General features: G+C 38.0%; 1 protein-coding gene across 1 annotated transcript in view; it reads left to right on the top strand.

Moving 5' to 3' along the window:
* The window catches only part of LOC145720263 (CUB and sushi domain-containing protein 1-like), an 861,742-nt gene that overhangs the window by 64,290 nt on the left and 776,520 nt on the right, over positions 1-20,932 (top strand). The window lies entirely within an intron of this gene.

Here is a 20,932-nt window from a genome sequence, read left to right as displayed (position 1 = left end):
TATTCAAGGAAATAAAGTTGGTGTAGGGCATATGGTGTATAGAACAGTTACCTCTACTCTATCTCATCTGATAATTACAAAAACCTAATGTTATAATTACCAGCTTTGTTGGGACGCCTGGGTGGCTCAGTCGGTTAAGCGGCTGCCTTTGGCCCAGGTCATGATCCCAGGGTCCTGGGATCGAGTCCCACATCGGGCTCCTTGCTCAGCAGGGAACCTGCTTCTCCCTCTCTCTCCCTCTGCTTGTGCTCTCTCTGTCAAATAAATAAAATCTTTAAAAAAAAAATAATTACCAGCTTTGTTTCCAAAATATGAACATAGAATGACTTTGTCAAGGTGCTGTGGCAAGTTCCTAGAATCTTGACTGCAAAGCACTGATAATCTCACTGAGCTCTTTCCCTGGATCAGTGAAAGACAGTGGATCAGGGCAGAAATTATTATGAAATAGAGGAGATCAAGAGTACGAGGTTCTACTTGATAGGAGGTCATAACTGGGAGCGCCATTCTTATATATCTAATTTCTCAAGTAATGGCACTTCCAGAAAGAGTAGTCCATCCTCCTAGGCAATGCAAAACCACCAACTCATGTTGTCTTTGATGATGAGGCAGGAGTGAATCAAGTACGAAGGGGCAGAAGGAAAAAGAAACTAACAAATGAACCACTGTGTCTATTGTTAGGTAACTATTGAAGGAAACCCTTTGGTGATCATGCAAAATTTAACAAAAATCATTGTATTAAATATTATAATTACTTATTCTAATTCCATGCTAGTATAACTGATATTCCCTTATTTCAAAACCCATTTAAGGTAGTTTTCCCAAGTTTAAAAAGTCTTAACTGTGATGTTTAGGTAGCACCCCCCCATTTAATGTAGGTAAATGCTAAGGACTTTGTTACTGGATGCATGAGTGTATTTCTATTTTGGAAGATCTCAGTGTACACATATACCAATACTCAGAATTACAGGAAGCTGGAGGAAAATGATTCCCTTTTGGAACTTGGACAAGACTCCAGTTAGAACTCCAGCTGTAGGAAAGGCTTGATAAAGGAACTGTTAGAGTCTACAGTCGCTGCCCTATTTAGGGGAAAATACTTCTTAGGATACTTTGGGGTCCTTCAGCAGCCCCTCGTAGGACTCTATAATCCTGTAGGACCATGAGAACACAGAGTGCACGTAATGTGTCGTGGGAGGACAAGTTTGAAGGTCCATAGTTGCCACAGAAGAGTTTTTCAGATTGTACCATTTTACATGTGGACAAGGTATATTGTCCCTTATATATGCGTATCTTCTCTTCAGAAGTCCATGCATTACTTTTTTTTTTTTAATTTTTTAAGATTTTATTTATTCATTCAAGACACAGAGAGAGAGAGAGAGAACACGAGCAGGGGGAGAGGCAGAGGGAGAAGCGGGCTCCCCGCTGAGCCAGGAGCTGGACATGGGGCTCGATCCCAGGACCCTGGGATCATGACCCGAGCCGAAGGCAGATGCTTAACCATCTGAGCCACCCAGGCACCCCCGTGCATTACTTTTTCAGAAAATAAACACAGTATGTGCACTTAAATACCGAGAATACAAATGGTTTGGCCAGTGACTTTCAACAAGTCAAATTTTAAGACGGGAAGAAGACCTATGTTATAATATCAAACTATTAAATGTTCTTATTGCCGAATGTCTCTATGACCTTTAATTTCTAAATTTGCTCCTATAAAACATCATTTTGCAAACTATTTTGGTCAGTGTAATTATAGACAATTAGAAGCATGGGGTACAATGGGAAGGGGCAGGAATAAGTGATGCAAGAAGGCTGAATAGGGGATGCGTATCTGCGTGCAAGTACTCTGCTGTTAGAGCTGGGGATATAGGAACAACGCACACATATTCCCAGCTTCTGGCCTTCTAGAATATGCTATCTAGTGGGAGATGCATAAAAGCCAATGGACAATTACAGTGCAGTGATTTTCAGGATTATGGTTGAGAAAGCCGGGTGTTCTGGGCCCACATTAGGAGGGCAATTTATTTATGTTGGGGATTCTCAGAAGCCTTTAAATAAGAAGGAAACTGTAAGATTGGATCTGAGGCAGAGATGGCTATGTGAGAGGGGGGCATACAATTATTCCAGACAGATGTAAAAGTATGTCCAAAGTGCCAGAGGTTTGTTTCTTGCATGAAATGTTCCATTTCGGCTGAGTGCAGTCCTTCCTGGGCACTCTTTCAGTTTCAGTGAAGATCCCCCAAACCTGTATAAAGCCCTCTTTCCCATGATCCGTGAAACCAAAATGTAAGAATCAATGGCTGGTGGAGAAGAGCAAATAATTAGAACAGTAATGATAAACAAATTTCCTCTCAAGGTGAGTAAATATTACATTCTGATTCGCACATACATGCACACAGACACACAGACACACACGGAAACACACCATCACTTCTGTGAGGGATTAATATTCCTTGGTGAGCCTTCTACTATCTGAGTGAAATAAAATGTATTTTAAAAAATATACATTGTGCATTAATATGCATCACAATTTCTATGTTCATGGTTTAAGATATTCAATAATTATTCCAATAATTGATCATAATTAAGATATGATTTCAATAAGTATTTTAATAATTATAAATAGTAAATATGCATATATATTTATACACACACACACAATCTATATAACACCCATGCATTTGGAAAGGGCAGTGTTGTCATCGGGGGACAGTGTATAGAGATTCTCACTTAAAATTATCTCGAAGAATGTAAAAATCACATTATACATATATTTAATATAAAACAATAACGATTTTGGGAATAGCTTTGGAAGATTAAAAGGAATGTATACTGGAATTTGAATTACTCTGGGAATGCTCTCATCCTACGAACACATGTTCAGCACTCCCATTCAGATGGGCTAACTGTAGATGTTGTCTCTGCTGCCTGCAGAAGCTTCCAGATGGAGTATGAGAGAGACGATTAGAAGTAGCTTGAGGGGCACCTGGGTGGCTCAATCGGTTAAATGTGTCTGACTTCAGCTCAGGTCATGATCTCAGGGTCCTGGGATCGAGCCCTGTGTCTTGGGGCTCCCTGCTCAGCGGGGAGTCTCCTTCTCCCTCTGCCCCTCCCCTCCTTTCTTCCCCTCTCCCTTGCTCATGCTCTCTCTCTTGCTCAAATAAATAATTAGATAAATAAATAAATCTTTAAAAAAAAAAAAAAGAAGTAGCTTGAAAGTGGGCTGTTTCTAACCTTAAATCACAATGACCATTTTTGAGAAGAGGTCCTAAGTAGCTTCATCCATGAGTACTAAGAAAAATAATCTTGTTGCAGAGATATACTTTTCAGTTGATTAAACTTGATTTTCCAGTTATGACTGGATTTTCTAGATTCTTCATAGCGGACTTTCCAGTGTGTTTTCTGTCTAAAGACTTTATTATTAATTTTCTAATTTTCCCCACTGCAGACTCAAACAGTAGGATGAATCAGTTGATTCAAACAATTATGAGAATAATATTATTCACAATAAATCTGAGCATCATCGAGGACAAAAACTTTGACCTTTCTAAGGGTTAAGCTCAATTAGCATCACATTCTTAGGAAAGGTATTGACTCCATATTACAAATATCACATCTATGAGGTGGGAATTTTCTTCATGAGCCACTTTGATTTATCTCAATATTGCCTTCTTTTGTCATTTCCTTTAATTTTTCCCTTTCCCCATGTGTATTACTGATACAAAGCATTGATATTAAATTCTTTTATATTATTGGTATAGAATATTACAGTTTTGGATATCAAATCATTTCATATTGTGACAGTGTTTTATAAATGACATGAAACTAATACGGACTTCCACTGTTTCTAACAGAATAAACAGTATCCTGCTTAAATTTTCATAGAACATCTCAAGATAATACAAATTGAACCTCAGTAAGTTTTTTTTTTATACTGAAAACATTGGCCATATTTCTACTATTCCAAAATTATTAGTACACTTATATCTGCTAAAGCCTAAGCCAGCAAAATTTTTTAGCAAGAAATTTCTAAATACACTGTGACAGAATTATTATTTTTTATTCAAGGGATTATTTCTGAATTATAGCTCTGACTAAGTTATAATGTATTTGAATTTCAAATATATTTCAACTTTACAAGATTTTAATTTTACATCAGAGACTTTAAGTCAGTAAATACATTTATATGTTAGCCATTTATAAGTGAGGTATAAAATGTTACTTAAAAACATAAATCATTATTTTCTCTATTAGACTATTGCCTTGTTCTATTCATCCCTATGTCTCTAGGACACTCACTTTATGATTCATATGCTTTTGGTGCTGAAACAATAGCATTAAGTCAGAATGAGCAAAAAAGTCCAAATACACTAAACATACAAATACTAGAATCTCATTTGGTTACCTCTGGCTTATTTACTCACCTTTAATACATTTTTAAAAACTGACTTTCTGTTCAGTGATAAAAAGCTATTTTTTTTGTTAGGTGTATCTGTGTGCAATGGTCTTTGGAACATACAGACTAAAACACAGACACATACATGTGTGTACCCACATCATAAAAACATGGAGACATCCATGCACATGGGCATCAGGTTAATGAATGCCACATTTTTTATGAATTTATGGAAATTTTATAATTAGATAATGAATTTATTTAACTGAAATGACAAGATTGGGTAAAGAAAGGACATACTTATCATTTTGAGGTCACCTGATTCTGCTATCTTTCACCCTGGTATCTTTTAAAGCCCAACTCCTCAGTGGTCATCTAGATGTTGCAACACGGCTCTTTATGTTATATCCCCATTCTTTTCTTAAGACAGATTTGAGCAGAGATAGCTATTATGCAGTGAATTGGACAACGGGTAAGGAAGTCACGGTGTATGGGAAAGACGGGAGGAAGAGATTAGTAAGAAGGAGCACCAAAGGTTGTAATGTGCCTAGAGGACATTCACTGGACTCTGAAATTTCTGGTAAACGAAAACAAAAGGACAGTAAGCTATGTGATTTGCAGCGCTCATAAATGCCAAAAGAAGTCTGTGCGGGGCTGCCCAGCTATGGCGGCACTGAGGGAGGGCAGTGAGCCACGTGCTTCCACAGCTCCGGGGGCACAGTCTCCTTTGTCACACACCTTCTGCTGGAGCCACAGGGCACTCAAGCACGGTTTCATTCAAAGGAAGGTGTTCTCAAGATGGGCATGTCAGTGTCCATCTCAAATGCTACAATGTGCAGGACTTCTTTTCTCTTTGGGGGTCACCACTACATTCGGGTCCTATCTTGCAGAACTTTCTGTATTTTAGATTTCATCGTTAGGAGTTGCAGATCTGACATCTGTGTTCTGAGGACATTGCATGCTCGTGGCTCTCCTTGAGTCGGGACACCTGCGGATGACTGGTTAAGGGTCTTACAGCCTATCCATGCTTTGTAGGCAACCACCAGGCAAGATGTAATGTTACCAAGGATAGCTATGTAATTTCCTCAAAAGGAAACTGTTACATACATTATCCACTTTTAATAGTAGTCTAGCACTCCGTTAAGATGCCAGGGATAATTTAGCATCTCACTGTAGCATTGCTAAAATACGAACCTTGGAGCCCCCTGTTTTGGATCACAATGTCATGACAACTGTGTTACAAGACTTGCTTCAATAGAACTGTCTATAAAGAAAATTTTTAGATTCCTTACATAAAATATTTTCATTAGAGGTTATGGCTACAAAGTTTCCACGATAGGGTAACTTGATATTTAAAATTCTTGCAATTTATCTCCCTGTGGTGTTTTATTGAGTAGGACAACATCTGATTTTCACATACGCTTTCTCTTTCTAGACAACCGCATTTAGTCTTTATGTCTCAACGAGTAAGAAAGCAAACATTCCTTGAAAATTGCAAAATGATCGTCACTGACAAATAGTTGACCTAAAGTAAGTAAATGCCCCATTGCATGTTTTAAGACATGCTAATTCTATCACTGATACTTTTTTTCAAAGGGTTGGGCCATAGTTATTCATTGCACCCAAACACCTTCCACTCTATCTGCTGATATGAAAAACAAGTTCTTAGTTTGATATTAGCTCATGTCCTTATAATCCTAATGAGCTAGGCTTCTCTTTAGTTTCTTTTGGTCATATATGGAGCTGCCTCAAAGTGCTCCCACAGAGAATACTCTACTTTCTTTTATAAAAACATTTTTATGCCCTGAGTTATCTTCCTGACTTCATCAGATGCCTGCTGAATCACCACCTGTCTTATTGGCATCAGGGCCTGATTTGAAGCACTGGCTTTGCGTTTCCAGGGCAAATCTAGTCTATTCTGTGAACAAGTGTCAACAGGTGTGGCGAGTGCCGGGCTCGAGGCCAGGGGTGGGGACTGGCAGGAAAGAAGGGCTTCCTGTAGAAGAGATGACACGTGCAGTTTTATACCTGCTCCCTGTGAAGACCCACTCGTGCCTGGCACCTATGGTTTTACTGAAAAGATCCAACCAACCCGGAATAGGCAGGATGCCACTCTGACAGATGGGGCTCAGCATGGCCAAGATGCCAAGTATTCTATGCATCAAGTGTCTCTGCTAAAAGTTGGAGTCTCTGCCAGGATTATCCAAATGGATGTCTGTCTCCAAACCTGGACATGATGTGTATGGCATGATGCTCTCACTAATTCCACTGCAACCAGGCATTAACTTCCACTTGTTTAAAGGTCTAGACGGGAAGGCTTGGGGACTAATAACCCAGAGTTAAATTGGATGCAATAGTCATCCAGCTGTTTCTGCTTCCTGCCCTCTACTGGGGACATAAGTCCATGAAGCTCTGCTCCTTACTGCATGCTCTCTTTCTTGGAAACTTCAGAGAGGAAATACTTGCTCGTTATGAAGAAAGGAAGATTATAGGCAAGATATGTTGTTTATTCTCTATATTTGACAACATAAATATCTTGATATGTAAAATATGGGAGAGTCAGTGATTTTAAGATTATATGGAATAATACAAATTAGCAACAGATAACCTTTTACCATTTCAGTAAATTCACGTAGGAAAATCTGCTTTTGCGGGGAGTGGTGTGGAGTGGACTATGTCTCTGAATATGAGTGTCTGTGCTAGATTTTTGTCTTTTGTTAATCACATTATACATATATAATGATGAGCATGCAGATTTTGTATTCTTTATTCCACAATTACATCTCTAAGAGCTGACTTGGCATACCCTAACTAGATCTGAGGAACTGAATGTGCCTTCAGAATATTTATCAAAATGAAATACAATGGCTGTTACTTGCTAATTTGACAGGAAGCAGGAAAGGTAGTTTCTTCTTTGGATAAGATGTTCTTGTCATATTTTCTTTGACTTGGGATCAGGGCACTGTGAGTACTACATGCCCTTCCTATGATCTCAGTAGGGTTATATGAAATAACAATGAGCCAAACTCACAGAATGTCCACAGGTTCGTTGTAAGGAACTTCTCATACATTGTTGTAACATGTGAATTTACTTAGGCAGACACATTAACTAAGCAAGTGTATTGTGCTCTTGAACGTGAAAACATCTAATCTGTATGACTTCTTGCCTTCCTGGAGTTCATTGCTATGGGTTTGTGTCTCAACAGAGGATATTTTAGAAAACTTACAGAAGGAAAAGGACTCTATTCCACTTATATTTTGCAATATTTTGAAATGAAATGGTTCTCTTCTCCCAACCCATACATTCGTAGGTATCACTCTAAAGATTTTTAAACCAAAAACAAATGATCTGATCTACAATATTGTATGGTCTCATTATTTAAAATTTTTGGGGGCTTCAATGTTTTGGGGGGCCTTCTTCAACTTTATTGAAGAAACTATTCAGGAAATCAACACAAATATCATCCATAGGTTTATAGTCTTTCTCTCTGCCTGATTTAGGTATCCTATAGTCAGCTGTCTCTTCAGGAAGTGTTTTTAAGAAAAGATGTGAAATAATTGCTGAATTTATAGTTTAAAATCTTAATTGGATACAATTAATTAGTGGCCTATTTTTAATAGATTCCTTTGATAATCGCGTTAATTAGAAGAATGCACAATATTTGGGTCCTTTCCAAACTATACTATCCCTACAGCTGCTGGCTGGAGAAGCTCTTCTAGTTATGAAGCCCCAAAGAATATGGTGGAAAGATTGGCATGCAGTTTGGCAGTTGTGTAAATAATTCTGGAAACACATGGACTATTCCCTCACTCACAGATTTGTCAATGGATCTTCCTAAGATTAATTACAGTCAGGAAAACTATGAAATTAGAATTCTAATCTGCAGAATGTTATCTGGTGGACCTGACACTCACTCTCGGTCCAGCAGCAAATGCTGCAAGCTGATTTAGTGAGCTGTAGATGCCGGGGTGCTCACTTGTCCCTGCAGAGTTCTAGGAGGGCAGAGCTTTTGTTGCAAGTAAGCCTGCTGGGATAGCTTTCATTCTCGATTTCATGCTGATGGATGACCAGTCATTAATGGCATTGAATCAAGAATTATTTGCTGACCATCTCGCGAGGCACTCTGCTAGGCACTGAGAAAACAAGGACAAGAAATGGCTCCAAGCCCCAGAAGCTTTTCCAGGAAGAGAAGCGAGGGTCTAAACAAATATTGACGGTAATTACAATAAAATGGGACAAGGGCAACAATAGAACTCAAACTTCTGTGGGGTTAAAGAAATGTAACAGCCAACATCCCCTGTGGGAGCTGGGAGTGCTCCCCGAGGATGTACCACGTGCGAAAGTCACATCATACCCGAACCAAGGATTCCAGGAAGGCTTTCGGTTGCTCCCCCTTACAATTTTAAAAAAGCAACTGGTGTTTTATGTCATTTGTCCTGTAAGCCTTTTAAACTAGTTGAAATTCAACGGTGGTTATCCTATTTCTCAGGGACCAAACAAACCCAAACACCACCACCACCAGCAACAACAACAACAACAAAACAATGCTAAACTCTTTGGGACTTGACTTCAGTATAGCAAGTGCTTAGCAAGGAAACAAAGAAAGAATAAAATAGTGAGGACAGCAATGCAGAGTGTGGATGCCAAACCACCGTGGTAAAGCCACCGAACATGGGATTGAGTCACTGGGTATGAAAGTGCCAACCCAGTTCATTGTGTTTGAAAGAGCTTTCTGTAGGGCTCTTCTTTTGTCCCCACTTCTTTCCTATGACATCTTCTCTGCTAAGGCATTGACTTCCTGACTCCACACGTGCTCTTGAAAAAATAGTGGGAGGGGCGCCTGCGTGGCTCAGTCAATTAAGCATCGGACTCTTGATTTCAGTTCAGGTCATGATCTCAGGATCATGAGATCAAGTCCCGCATCGGGCTCCATGCTCAGCACGGTGGGGTGGAGAGGTCCTGCTAGATGTTCTCTCCCTCTGCCCCTTCCTCCACTTGTGCACATGTTCTCTCTCTCTCTAAAATAAATAAATAAATATTTTTAAAAATAGTGAGAAAGTATCTATGAATTTAATGAATTCTTCCCTCTTCTATTTGACTATGATTCCCACAGCATTGTTTTAGTACAATCAACTGCCTGTCCATATTCTTCCCAATGTCACTCTGGGTCTAAAAGCAGACTCCACTATGTTCAACAAGAGAGCTTTCCTAGTTTTAAAGATTGTTTTTTTTTTCCTTTAAAGTGATGTTGAATGCTAGAAAAGTACAGGTTTTGAAATTAGAAAGAACTGGCATCCAGGCTTTTTTTCTCACTAACCGTGTAATTTCTGGCAAGTTTGAGACATTTATCCGGGCCTCAATTTCCTCATTTAAACTTTACAAAATACAGATAACTCTGTATCCTGGCTGAGAATTAGATTTCAGATGGGATGCTCAACAGAGACCTGGCAAATCATAGGCATTCAAAAAGTGATCAATATATTCATTCTTATGGTTGACTTAATATTACTTTCTTCCTCCTTTCTTGTTATGCAGTCAAGGGAATGTTTGTTTCCCTTGGCACCACTTGTACAATCAAGGCAAAGCAAATTTTTTAGGAATGAACTGACTTAAAATCCAATGGAATCATTCTGTCTGTGAGACTCATTTGTGTGAGGATTCTAAGTAGCAATTATCTCCCATAAATTGATGAGTTGCGTGTCTGACATCATGTCTGTTATTATAAATACAGTATTGTTTTAATCACCATGGTAGTATTCCCAAGACTGGATCATGAGGGTTCAGAGTTATCATCAGATGTCTAACAAGTGGTCAAGCTGGATTTGATGTGTTTCCATTGAATGTCAAAGTCTATGCTCTGCCCACAGCACTGCACTGTGTTTATAACAAAAAATTAAAATCCAAAAATCTATAAATTATTAACAAGACCCCTGTTCCTTCAAATCAGAGTAGGGTAAAAGTATAACCACGTGTATTAATATTTGAGAGACCATAGAAACATCACTTTAGAAATCTCAAGTGCTTTCAAGCATAGCTTTAACTTTGGTGTTGTCTGAGGGGAGAAATAATCAGATAACCATGACTTCTCAAAATAAGTTTATTTTTCCACATTTATATGATATATATACAAGCACACACATATATGTGTATTAGATTATCTATTTATGGCTTCCTAGGTAGTTCAGAATTTTTTGAAAATCTCATCTATGTTCATAGTTACTTTTCAGTTGAAACCATGTGCCTGCATATGAATAGATATGGGAACACCCAATAACCCATAATTTAATGTTAGCTGAAAACCAGTTCTCAAGTATTGTTAGTCATTGAATCGTTGTGAGGCTATACCTGTTTGTATGGACAGAGCACCATGGGGAGAAGACACGGGACCTGGGAGTGAGAAGGTGTGGGTAGTATGCAGGGCCTTGATTCTCTTCAGGGTAAGTCCTGACCTCCCTGGACCTCCGTTATCTTAGCGGCCAAACAAGGAGCTGTTATGGAGCCCCCTCCCAGCCAGGACTCTCTGATGCCATGACACCAGGACTCTGTGACAAGGTTGGGAACTTCTGGATCACTGTGCACGTGATGGGTCATGGGAGGATGACAGAGGACATTTTTTCCTCCCATGGAGATGGATTTTCTAGGTGGGGCTTGAGTTAGTGCAGCTAAAAGTGCAGCAATAGTACTTGAGTGTGCCATCTCCATAACGGAATTGTCCGTGAGCTTCAGAGAGGGTGCTGTTAAATGTACTTGAGAGATGTGAAGACACCCTGAAGTCTAAAGAGTAAAGTCCAGTTTAGCGGGAACTTGGTCAGAGACCTACTCGAGGGACTTAGAAAGTCCCCACAAGGTTTGCCAGCACCCTTCCAGGGTGGATTTCATCTCAGGCTGGTTATAAGAACTTGGTCTGTCAGCCCATTTAGATAGACTTTGAAGGAGTTATTTGTTTTATAAATTATATAAATATCTCCTCATAGGAACTCAAAGTGCATTTGTCAGGAAGTTCCAACATCTGCAGAAGGAGGTAAAGCTCAGATGTCAGCAGTGAAGAGTGGCAGTGACTTTACATGAAGGCAAAATAGGAAAGGGTGTTAATACCAGCGAGGTACAGACCTGCATATTACTCAGATAACACAGTGAACTTACATTCCTGGGACCTGGAGAATTTGCTTTGTCAGAGGCCAAGGGAATTACCTTACAGCTCTGTGATTTCAGAAACTAGTGTCACCAAGCTGATGAAGCCCATGATCCAGACTCACATACAGAACAGGCTGTTAGGACAAGGTGATGGAGGGCATTTGACGCTGAGGAACAGCACAGAATTTGAGGCAAAACAAGGACCTTTAATTTGCATTTGTCAATGAGATGAATATGCTTTCTCAGCTGATAAGGAAAGTATTTCCTGCTAGGGTATCACATAGGGTAATGGCAGTTTCCTACCCACTTCACAGAAAATCCTAAATCCCATTGACAAAAGCTTGTTAGCATTTTATAAATGGAGGTATATATGGGGACTATTCACTACTGTGGGAGGTTCCAACTAAGATGTAAATAAATAGCTACATTTCCCAAGATAGATACAAAATAGATTGTATAAATTGTATAAATATATATAACACTGTGTTATGTTAGACTACATTTGTCTAATTTATTATATATACCTTATATATCTATAATATGTAATTCATTATATGTTATATATTAAAATATATGACAGATAATGACATATTTATAATTTGTGTTATATATTTATAATATAAATATATATCATATTTGCTTGATATTTATATATTTATGTTATAAAATTATGCATATATGAAATTATATACATTTAAATTATATATATGTATATTTTTATTATATATGTTTAAATTTGATATATGATTAAGTTATACATACACACACACACACACACACATATATATATATATGTTTATACTTCTATTTTATGTTCCACAACCTTTCCTTTGATATGGGAATTTGGGCTATAGTATAATTAGGATATATACATATATATAACAGTACGTGTGATAAGAGGGAATTGTAATTTTTAAGAGGATTTTTTTTTAATTTCTGAAAAGTTTTTACAGGTCAACTAGTCTCTAATCTTTACAAAGTTAAGGAAATGGAAGGCCAGACTGGAGAGCTTATGGGATTTTTCAATTTAGGCAAATGACATTTTCAATTATGTATCCCTTGATGGATTGGAGCAGCAAAGGGTCATCTGTTAGACTCTGGAAATTCTACACTTGAGCAAATGACCAAAAATGGCTGGGTAATGGGTTAACTTAGAGATGAAATAAAGCCCTAATCAAAATCACAGATGAGAAATCAAATAGAACTTTTTTTTCAGAGATGTGTTCGAATAGTACTCCCAGGATTTCATTGCTTATGACATTTAAAAGCTGAGTGTATAGAGCACTAAAAATACACTGTAGGGAACAATCCTATGCTGGCAGAAAAAAAAATGTTCAAGAGCTTCAAAAGGTCCCTGCTATTTTTAATTTCTACTCGAACACTACCTTAAAGTGAGTAATACCTTAGCGAGGTCTACTATGTTGGTTGATGCGGTGGCAAATCTCCTTGGCTGTAAGAAACCTCAGACAATATTCAAGAAAATCTCTTGCATGTCCCTTTCCATTGCAAAATGAGTATGTCTTGTAAGGAAAGGTGGCAATTTAAAAACAATTAGTGACATGAATCTTTACCTCAGTCCTTTTTTTTTTTTTTTTTTTTTTTTTACCTCAGTCCTTTTATGTGTTACTGGAGCCATAAGAAATAACTGTGAAAGGTATGTGCAAAACTTAAATTTCCCCTAGAAATTTTGCTTTAAGCTGGGTTACAGGTACTGGTCCTACTTTCTTTCTACTCTTCCCCGTACCCACCAAGGGAATATCCACAACCTTGTTGAATTTCTAAACCACTCATATGGTGGAGGCCCCCGTGCTGACCCCGTCCCAGGGCTCCTGCACTCCACGCTGTCCCCACATGCCCACGAGAGGCTCTGCAGTATCTTGAAAGGCCACCAGGCTCTGGGTAAGGACAACTGGGCTTACCGGATGTGTGAGGGGGCACCACGTACCTCTTCAGATGATCAGCTTTTGCACCTAAAGACGCAGCTTACACCTGCTGTGCCGGAGTGTTGTGAAAGATAAAAAGTTAAAAACAAAAGCTCTTTGCATGTTGCAGTGTTCCTAGGACGTTAGAAATTATCCCTGGCTTTATATGGGAAATAAATTTATCGTACTTGGATTGTTTCAAAAATCGATAGTTTAAGAACTTTCAGGTATGGGAGCTTGTTATTATGTCTGATTTCAGTTGTTAATTGTTGTGATTTGAGTAGTGATTTGACTAGTAAAGAGAGTGGGCACTGGCCGCCCCCCCCCCCCCCCCGCCCCAGCTCGGCTCCAACACTTTTCAGCACGTACCAGCATGGAATTAGGTGCTGTCCCTATGGCTCTTTCTTCTGCCAGGGCCTCTCTCTAATCTTAGATGCTGTCAGTCCTCCAAGGGATTAGTACAAAACAAACTGCTGGAAGAAAAGCAATATGATTTTATTCTTTCTGGGAGTATTTATTTGAATTTAGAAAGCAGATTAAAAAGCTAAAAAAAAATGCATCCTTATCATGGCATTTCAGACAACTAGTGGTTCTATGAAGGGCTGGGGATGCTTCTGGACCATTCAAGCTAAGGGTCTACTTGACCAGATCCTGCTGCTGAGAGGAAGCCAGTTCTTTCTCCTCTTAGGCTCTCTGTTCTGGAACTCTAACACCTTCACTTGTAATGTTCCTTAGAACTGGGGGACCCCCTTTGTCCCTTTCCTTACAAATATTTAGTGCCATGTAACTTGCTTTAAAGATCAAAGTTTCTAATCACAGATTAGAAATATATTATCTTACTTCCAAATATATTGTCATGTAACCAGCTGATGTTTACGAGTATTTTTTGATTGCCACCAGATAGACTGTGAGCCACTAAACAGGTCTTCCGCTTGAATATTTGCACAGTTTTAGACAAAATAGCTCATAAATAAAGATGGACATCCCTACAATTTGCACATATTTTAGGACAGTATCATTCTTTTTTTTTTTTAAGATTTTATTTATTTATTTATTAGAGAGCAAGTGAGAGAGAAACAGCATGAGAGAGGAGAGGGTCAGAGGGAGAAGCAGGCTCCCCGCTGAGCTGGGAGCCCGATGTGGGACTCGATCCCAGGACCCTGGGATCATGACCTGAGCCGAAGGCAGTCGCTTAACCAACTGAGCCACCCAGGCGCCCAGGACAGTATCATTCTTAAGGGGGAAAAAAAATCACTTGGAGGTAGCTTTAAAAATACGAAGCGTCAGGAATAGAAACCACAGACGTACATTTAAGAGCTAAGTATAAAAATGGTCATTTTATCCATAAAGTGATTGCTAAATGGAAATCAAAACAGTCAGTTGCAATTCACTCTGGCGAATCAAGATTCACACTCTCAGTGAGGCTGTGGGGCTGGGGTCGTCACAGAACCACAGTGTTTTTTAATTAAATCATGAGTCTTCCTGAGGGAATATTGCATTAAAATCCAAGCAGATCAGAAATAATGGCAAGATCTACATGCCTAGTCCTTGGTAAAGTCATTACATTAGTCTGCTGATGATCAGGAGGGAGGCATTTCAAATTAGAGCAGCAGTTTTAAAGAGTAGATAATTATGGCAAGTTATGAATGACAGAAATTACTGCAACCACAGTTTCCTTTTTTTGTCTTTGCTGCTGTGTTGCATCCATTATAGTTTCTTTTTATAGCTTCCTTAGTTATCTGCAGTTAATTAACATCAATAAAGGACTGGAAATGTTATATAGTACTTTGATTGCGTTTTTATCTTTTTTTTGTTTCTTTCTTAAGCAAACTGTCACTCTCAGTGTCTCACGGACTGTTGTCAACGTTGAGATGAAAAGGATTCTTGGTATGCTTTTCCTTTTAAGACAACTTAAAAGTTTGACTCTTTAGTTTCAAATTACCTGATTGATGGGCTTTATATTTTTAAAGATACCTGTACTTTCTGTCAAAATACTACCTGGATGGCTACAGTACTATATAACCAACTTCATTGACTTAATTTCTGGTGATAATCCATATTATCACCAGACACAGGTACCTATCATGGTACCTCTATGAGAGATTACCCTAGGATTTAGGGGAAATGTATTGTTTTGGTAGGAGAGTTGGTTGTTGACTTTTTTTTTTAAGTGGGTACAGTTTTGACATGGTTTTTGGAATTTGAATGCCGTTTAATGTTTTCCTCAAAGAGAAGAATTTTGTTTGTTTTTTGTTTGCTCAGCCTAGGCAATAAACTAATCTTTGTTTACACTTTTCCCCAGTGTTATTGAGAAACAACTGACATATAACATCGTATTAATTTAAGGTGTACAACACAATGACTTGTTATGTGTGCACAAAATTGCAAAATGATTACCACAGTAGGCTTAGTTAATAATAACTTAGTCTTTAACTTTTTCTAATTTAAAATAATTTTTTGGAAGAGCACTACAAACACTTAAATGCCACTGGAGGATGCTTAATTTTAAAAATTTTCTGACAAGTGTCAAGCACTAACAGTGGTATGTTCCAATTCCATTATTTGTAAAAATATGCAAGAACAAAATAATAGATATTTTTGGTATTATTTAAGGTAGTGAAATTACTGGGAAATCCAAATGTTCTTTTTCATTCTCTCCTTTTTGTATCACTATTTTGCAGTAATACTAGTCTGTTAAATTTACAGTATTTTTGCAGAACTGATACTTATTGCAGGAAGTTACCTGTGTATTTTGTTAAATGGCCAACAGTAACTTCAAAAATCGATCCTATATCCTTGATCAATAATAAGCAAACTACATGTGTGTACTAATTATTGAAGTATATATAATAACAAATAGTTGAAAACAAAATGTGTCCATCAATAGAGGAAAACTATGTTCATCCAGTGGAATACTATGCAGCTCTATGTATCCGATATAGTAGAGTCCACAAGTTTTATTGTTGAGTGTAAAAAAAAATAATGCTAAATCTGTTAATGGAAGTCTGTTCCTTGTGTAAAAATGCATATGCATGATATGTATATATGTGTGGAAAATACAGAATAAGTAAGAGCTAAAATATGTGCATCCATGCAGATCACTAAGGGTTTGCACATTGTACAGTCAGCCAGGCTGGGTGGCTTACTGAGATCAGAGGCAGACTTATTTTTCACTGTATCTTTTGGCATATGTTGTATTTTGTTCCATGTGCAGGTATTGCCTTTCTCAAAAGAGAATAGGATTGATGAAATCATGTAAACATCATAAAGGTTATATAGAGATAAGCGTAAAATGATCACCTAGCAGACATGCCATGCCCGTGTTGAATCAAAGGAGGGGTTGAGATTTAAGTGTTTCATATAAGACATATCATGAAGCTGTTATTTGCTTTGGAAATCACATTAAATTTTTCACTTAATCGTGAAAAGATAATAGAGTACATTCCTTTTCAATAAACTTCATTTATACGTAGATACATTTATATATGAAAAAAATGAAGATCATAAGTATGTGTATGTGTGTGTGTATATATATATAATATAAATGTGTGTCATGCAAACATATATATATGCTTATATGCTGTATGTATAATATGTAGTATGCATTATATATATTTCATGTTAGGTCCAATAGCCGTAATATAATTGCATCAGATCATCAGACTGGAATTTCCTTACATATACCTCTTAAATGATGTTCAGATTGACAATAAGGCTTTTGACATGATCGCTGGCTATAAAGACCAATTCTTGAGCAACAATTCTTTTAGGGGCGCCTGGGTGGCTTAGTCGGTTAAATGTCTGACTTTGGCTCAGGTCATGATCTCAGGGTCCAGGGATAGAGCCCTGTGTTGGGCTCTGTGCACAGTGGAGAGTCTACTTCTCGCTCTGCTTCTGACCTTCCCCCGGCTTGTGCTCTCTCTTTCTCTCAAATAAATAAATAATTAAAATCTGAAAAAAAAATTCTTTTCTTATCATTAGGTAAAATGGAAGTTGTCCCTATGACTCGTGTGAAGTATGCATCTCAGAGATATGATGCTACTTAATGTGATCCATCTGATCTGAGAATATCTAATCAACCTTGTGCTTACCTAAAAAGAAAGTACCTCTGCCAAGCATGTACTCACTCTCCTCTGTACAGTATGAATGTTAGCCTGAGTAGCATTGGTTGCATCTTAAAAAGCTACAAAGAATTTTGAGATCATGCCAGTTTTAAAATATATAATGGGGGAAGAACTAATAAGAATATCAAGAAAAGTACAGAAATAACTGACTTTTTCTTTCCTTTTTTCCCCCTTTTTTGGGGAGACCATATTCTTACAGAGGATCATTTTAAGCTAACAAGGATAAAAAAATGATTGAATTATTTGGAAATAATTCTTAGCTATCTGCTAAGTTCTATGGAATTAATAATAATAATGGAAGAATCAACAAATTGATTTCAGGTATAGAAAAATATACTACTGCAGTATTCTATAGATTATTGCATTTCTAATTTTTTTTTTTTTTTTTAAGATTTTATTTATTTGAGAGAGAGAGAATGAGAGACAGAGAGCATGAGAGAAAGGAGGGTCAGAGGGAGAAGCAGACTCCTTGCTGAGCAGGGAGCCCGATGTGGGACTCGATCCCGGGACTCCAGGATCATGACCTGAGCCGAAGGCAGTCGCTTAACCAACTGAGCCACCCAGGCGCCCCGATTATTGCATTTCTAAAACCACTGCAGTTGAAACCTCCTGTTTAGAGTATATAAGTGAGGATAAAGGAATGTGTCAAAAAATTAGATGTTTTGTTTTCTGGGGAAGAAAAGGGTAACCTTGAAGAAGAGTTAGAAATATAATTTTTCTTATAAAATTAAACAGTTGATCTATATCAACTTTTGGTTAAAACAATAGTAACTCAAATGATACAGTGAAAAGTGCAATTTCTATAGAATATTGATGAATGTATATTACTGCCAAAAATATTATTATTCAAATTGCTGCAACAGTGCATGATCATGTGTTTATACTAGTTTTATATGTTATGTATCAATATCCTTTATTCTTTTTCAATAATATGGTAAACCATTCATTTACATATATTTATTGAGGGCTTCCTATGTGGCAGGCTCTGTACTAGGCACTCAGCATTGGATGAGGAGCAGTAAGACACTGCACTGACCATTAGGGTGCTTGTGTTCTTTATTATAAACAAATTATGATATAAACTAGGCAAAAGCATTGTAATGTGTTACAATTTGGCCTCAGAAGAAAAGTTAGTGAATTCTACTCAGAGAAAGTGATTCCTGAGCTGATATTGGAAAGATGAGTTAACTTGGTAGGTAGAAAAGAGAATCAGATTCCCTGAGCCCCTCCCAAAACACTCTGCAAAACCCCTTTGGTAAATGAAAGCACTGCAAATACAGGAACTGAGTGAACAGCCAAGGGGCAGGAACATGGAACTAGGGCCACAGGGAGTGAGATGAGGTTAGGGAGGTGGCATGGAACAAGGCGTGTGGATCACTGTGTGCACTGTGGAAAAGTGATTAGGGACAGGATGACCAGGGATGATGGCGGCTGGGCAGGGCTGAAGATGAGGGATGGGAGAGGAGATAAATGAGACGTTATTTAGGGGACACCGTCCACAGGACGTGGGCTGGCGATGATGTTGAGGAGAGCAGAAGGGGGATGGTCAAGGAGGAAGCCAACATTTCTGCCGTGAGTATTGACAAATGGTATCGCTCTTCGTGGAGATGTAGAACTGGGAAGTGGATGAGTGGCACACGGTGATTTCGAAGTGCCCAAACATGGCAGCAAAAGGTAGCAAATGGGCAAGATACTCTGGGCGAAGGTGGACACTAGAGGCATCATCTTGTTGCCTTTCCAGTGGGATCAGTGAGAGGCTGAAACGTGGGGAGGGGTCTCGGTAAGAAAGGCTGGGTGTGAGAGAGACACGGGGTCAAGTATGGAGGGTGCACCCTCAGAAGTAGCGGCCTAGGAAGAAAACCAGGAATGTGCTGTATTTTCAGAAGGAGGGAATATTTTCAGGAGACAGAAAATTTGCATTGAGGACAAGGAAGTTCCATTTGTTCAACTACTATTCTTTGAGGGCCTGCCGTGAATAGGACCTTGATAGTGAATGGGGGTCAGGATCGGAGTGGCTGAAATGCTGGTCTGCAAGCATGTCCAATACAGAGAAAAGTAATCTAGAAGATGTACTTATTAATCCTGCTGCATGAGGCCCTACTCTTATACCATAGATGGTGAAATAATTCATGCAAGCTTTTTTTTTCCCCCCTCAGAAGAAAAGAGTGCTCGGATATGATTAGAAATCTTAAAATTGTTGACTTTAATTAAAGTCCACTCAAGACATGATGACCTCATATTTTCTGTGAAACTACAAGTGAATCTCTTTGTTATGTAACCACAGGGAACTTAAGAAAAATATATATTGACTCTTAGTGCTTAGACAACCACAATAAGAAAAGGTGATTGAAATATGCTCATTTACTTTTTTTATTAATGAGACCTAGCATGCCATTGTTCTTTCCTTTTATTTGACTATTGGGATGCTCATCTAAATTTAATTCTCAATTACATAAAATACTTCTTGGGATAAGTATCTTCATATCCTTCATATCCTTCTAAGTACTTTCTCAATATTTAAAATGATTGTTTTGGCTGATACACTCCTTTATTAGTGTAAGCCATTTCAATTTTAGAAGTAAGAAAAATTATGTTATTGATAAATTCATGTTTATGTAGTTATGCATGAATAGAAATATCTTGCTATCCCAACCAAAATTTCTGTGAAGCATTTGCTTCAAATGTTATTTCTTCCAAAGGCACATATGCCCCAACATATGAATATTTGCAGCTAAAAGAAAGATTTTTTAGTCAAGTGTTGCTTATCATTATTATGTGTATGACCAAATTACCATGTTGGATTTACAGTGACTAATTATATTTAAATCAAAGCACAGAGTATCCTACTTCTGGGTATATTTCCAAAGGAATTGAATCGGATCTTGAGGAGATGTCTCCACCCCCATGTTCACTGCAGCATTACTAACAATAGCTAAGATATGGAAACAACTTCAATGTCCACTGACGATGAATGAAAAAAGAAGATGTGGTATATATATATAGTGGAATATTATTCATCCTTCAAAAACAAGGGAATCTTGTCATTTGTGACAACATGGATGGACCTAGTGGGTACTATTCTAAGTGAAATAAGCCACACAGGTAAAGACAGATACTGCACGATCTCACTTATATGGTGAATCTAAAATACTCAAATTAATAGCACGGAGAATAGAATGGTGGTTCCCAGGGGATTGGGGTGGGGAGATCTAATGTATAGCACGATGACTGTACTGAGTAATACTGTATTGTATTGTTTTTTTTTTTTTTTAAAGATTTTATTTATTTATTTGAGAGAGAGAGAATGAGAGACAGAGAGCATGAGAGGGAGGAGGGTCAGAGGGAGAAGCAGACTCCCTGC

Source organism: Leptonychotes weddellii, chromosome 2 (genome assembly GCF_054177405.1).
Source record: "Leptonychotes weddellii isolate Sample4059 chromosome 2, ASM5417740v2, whole genome shotgun sequence".
NCBI lineage: Eukaryota > Metazoa > Chordata > Mammalia > Carnivora > Phocidae > Leptonychotes > Leptonychotes weddellii.
Note: the sequence above shows the minus strand (reverse complement) of the source record. Positions and strands in the feature narration are given on the sequence as shown.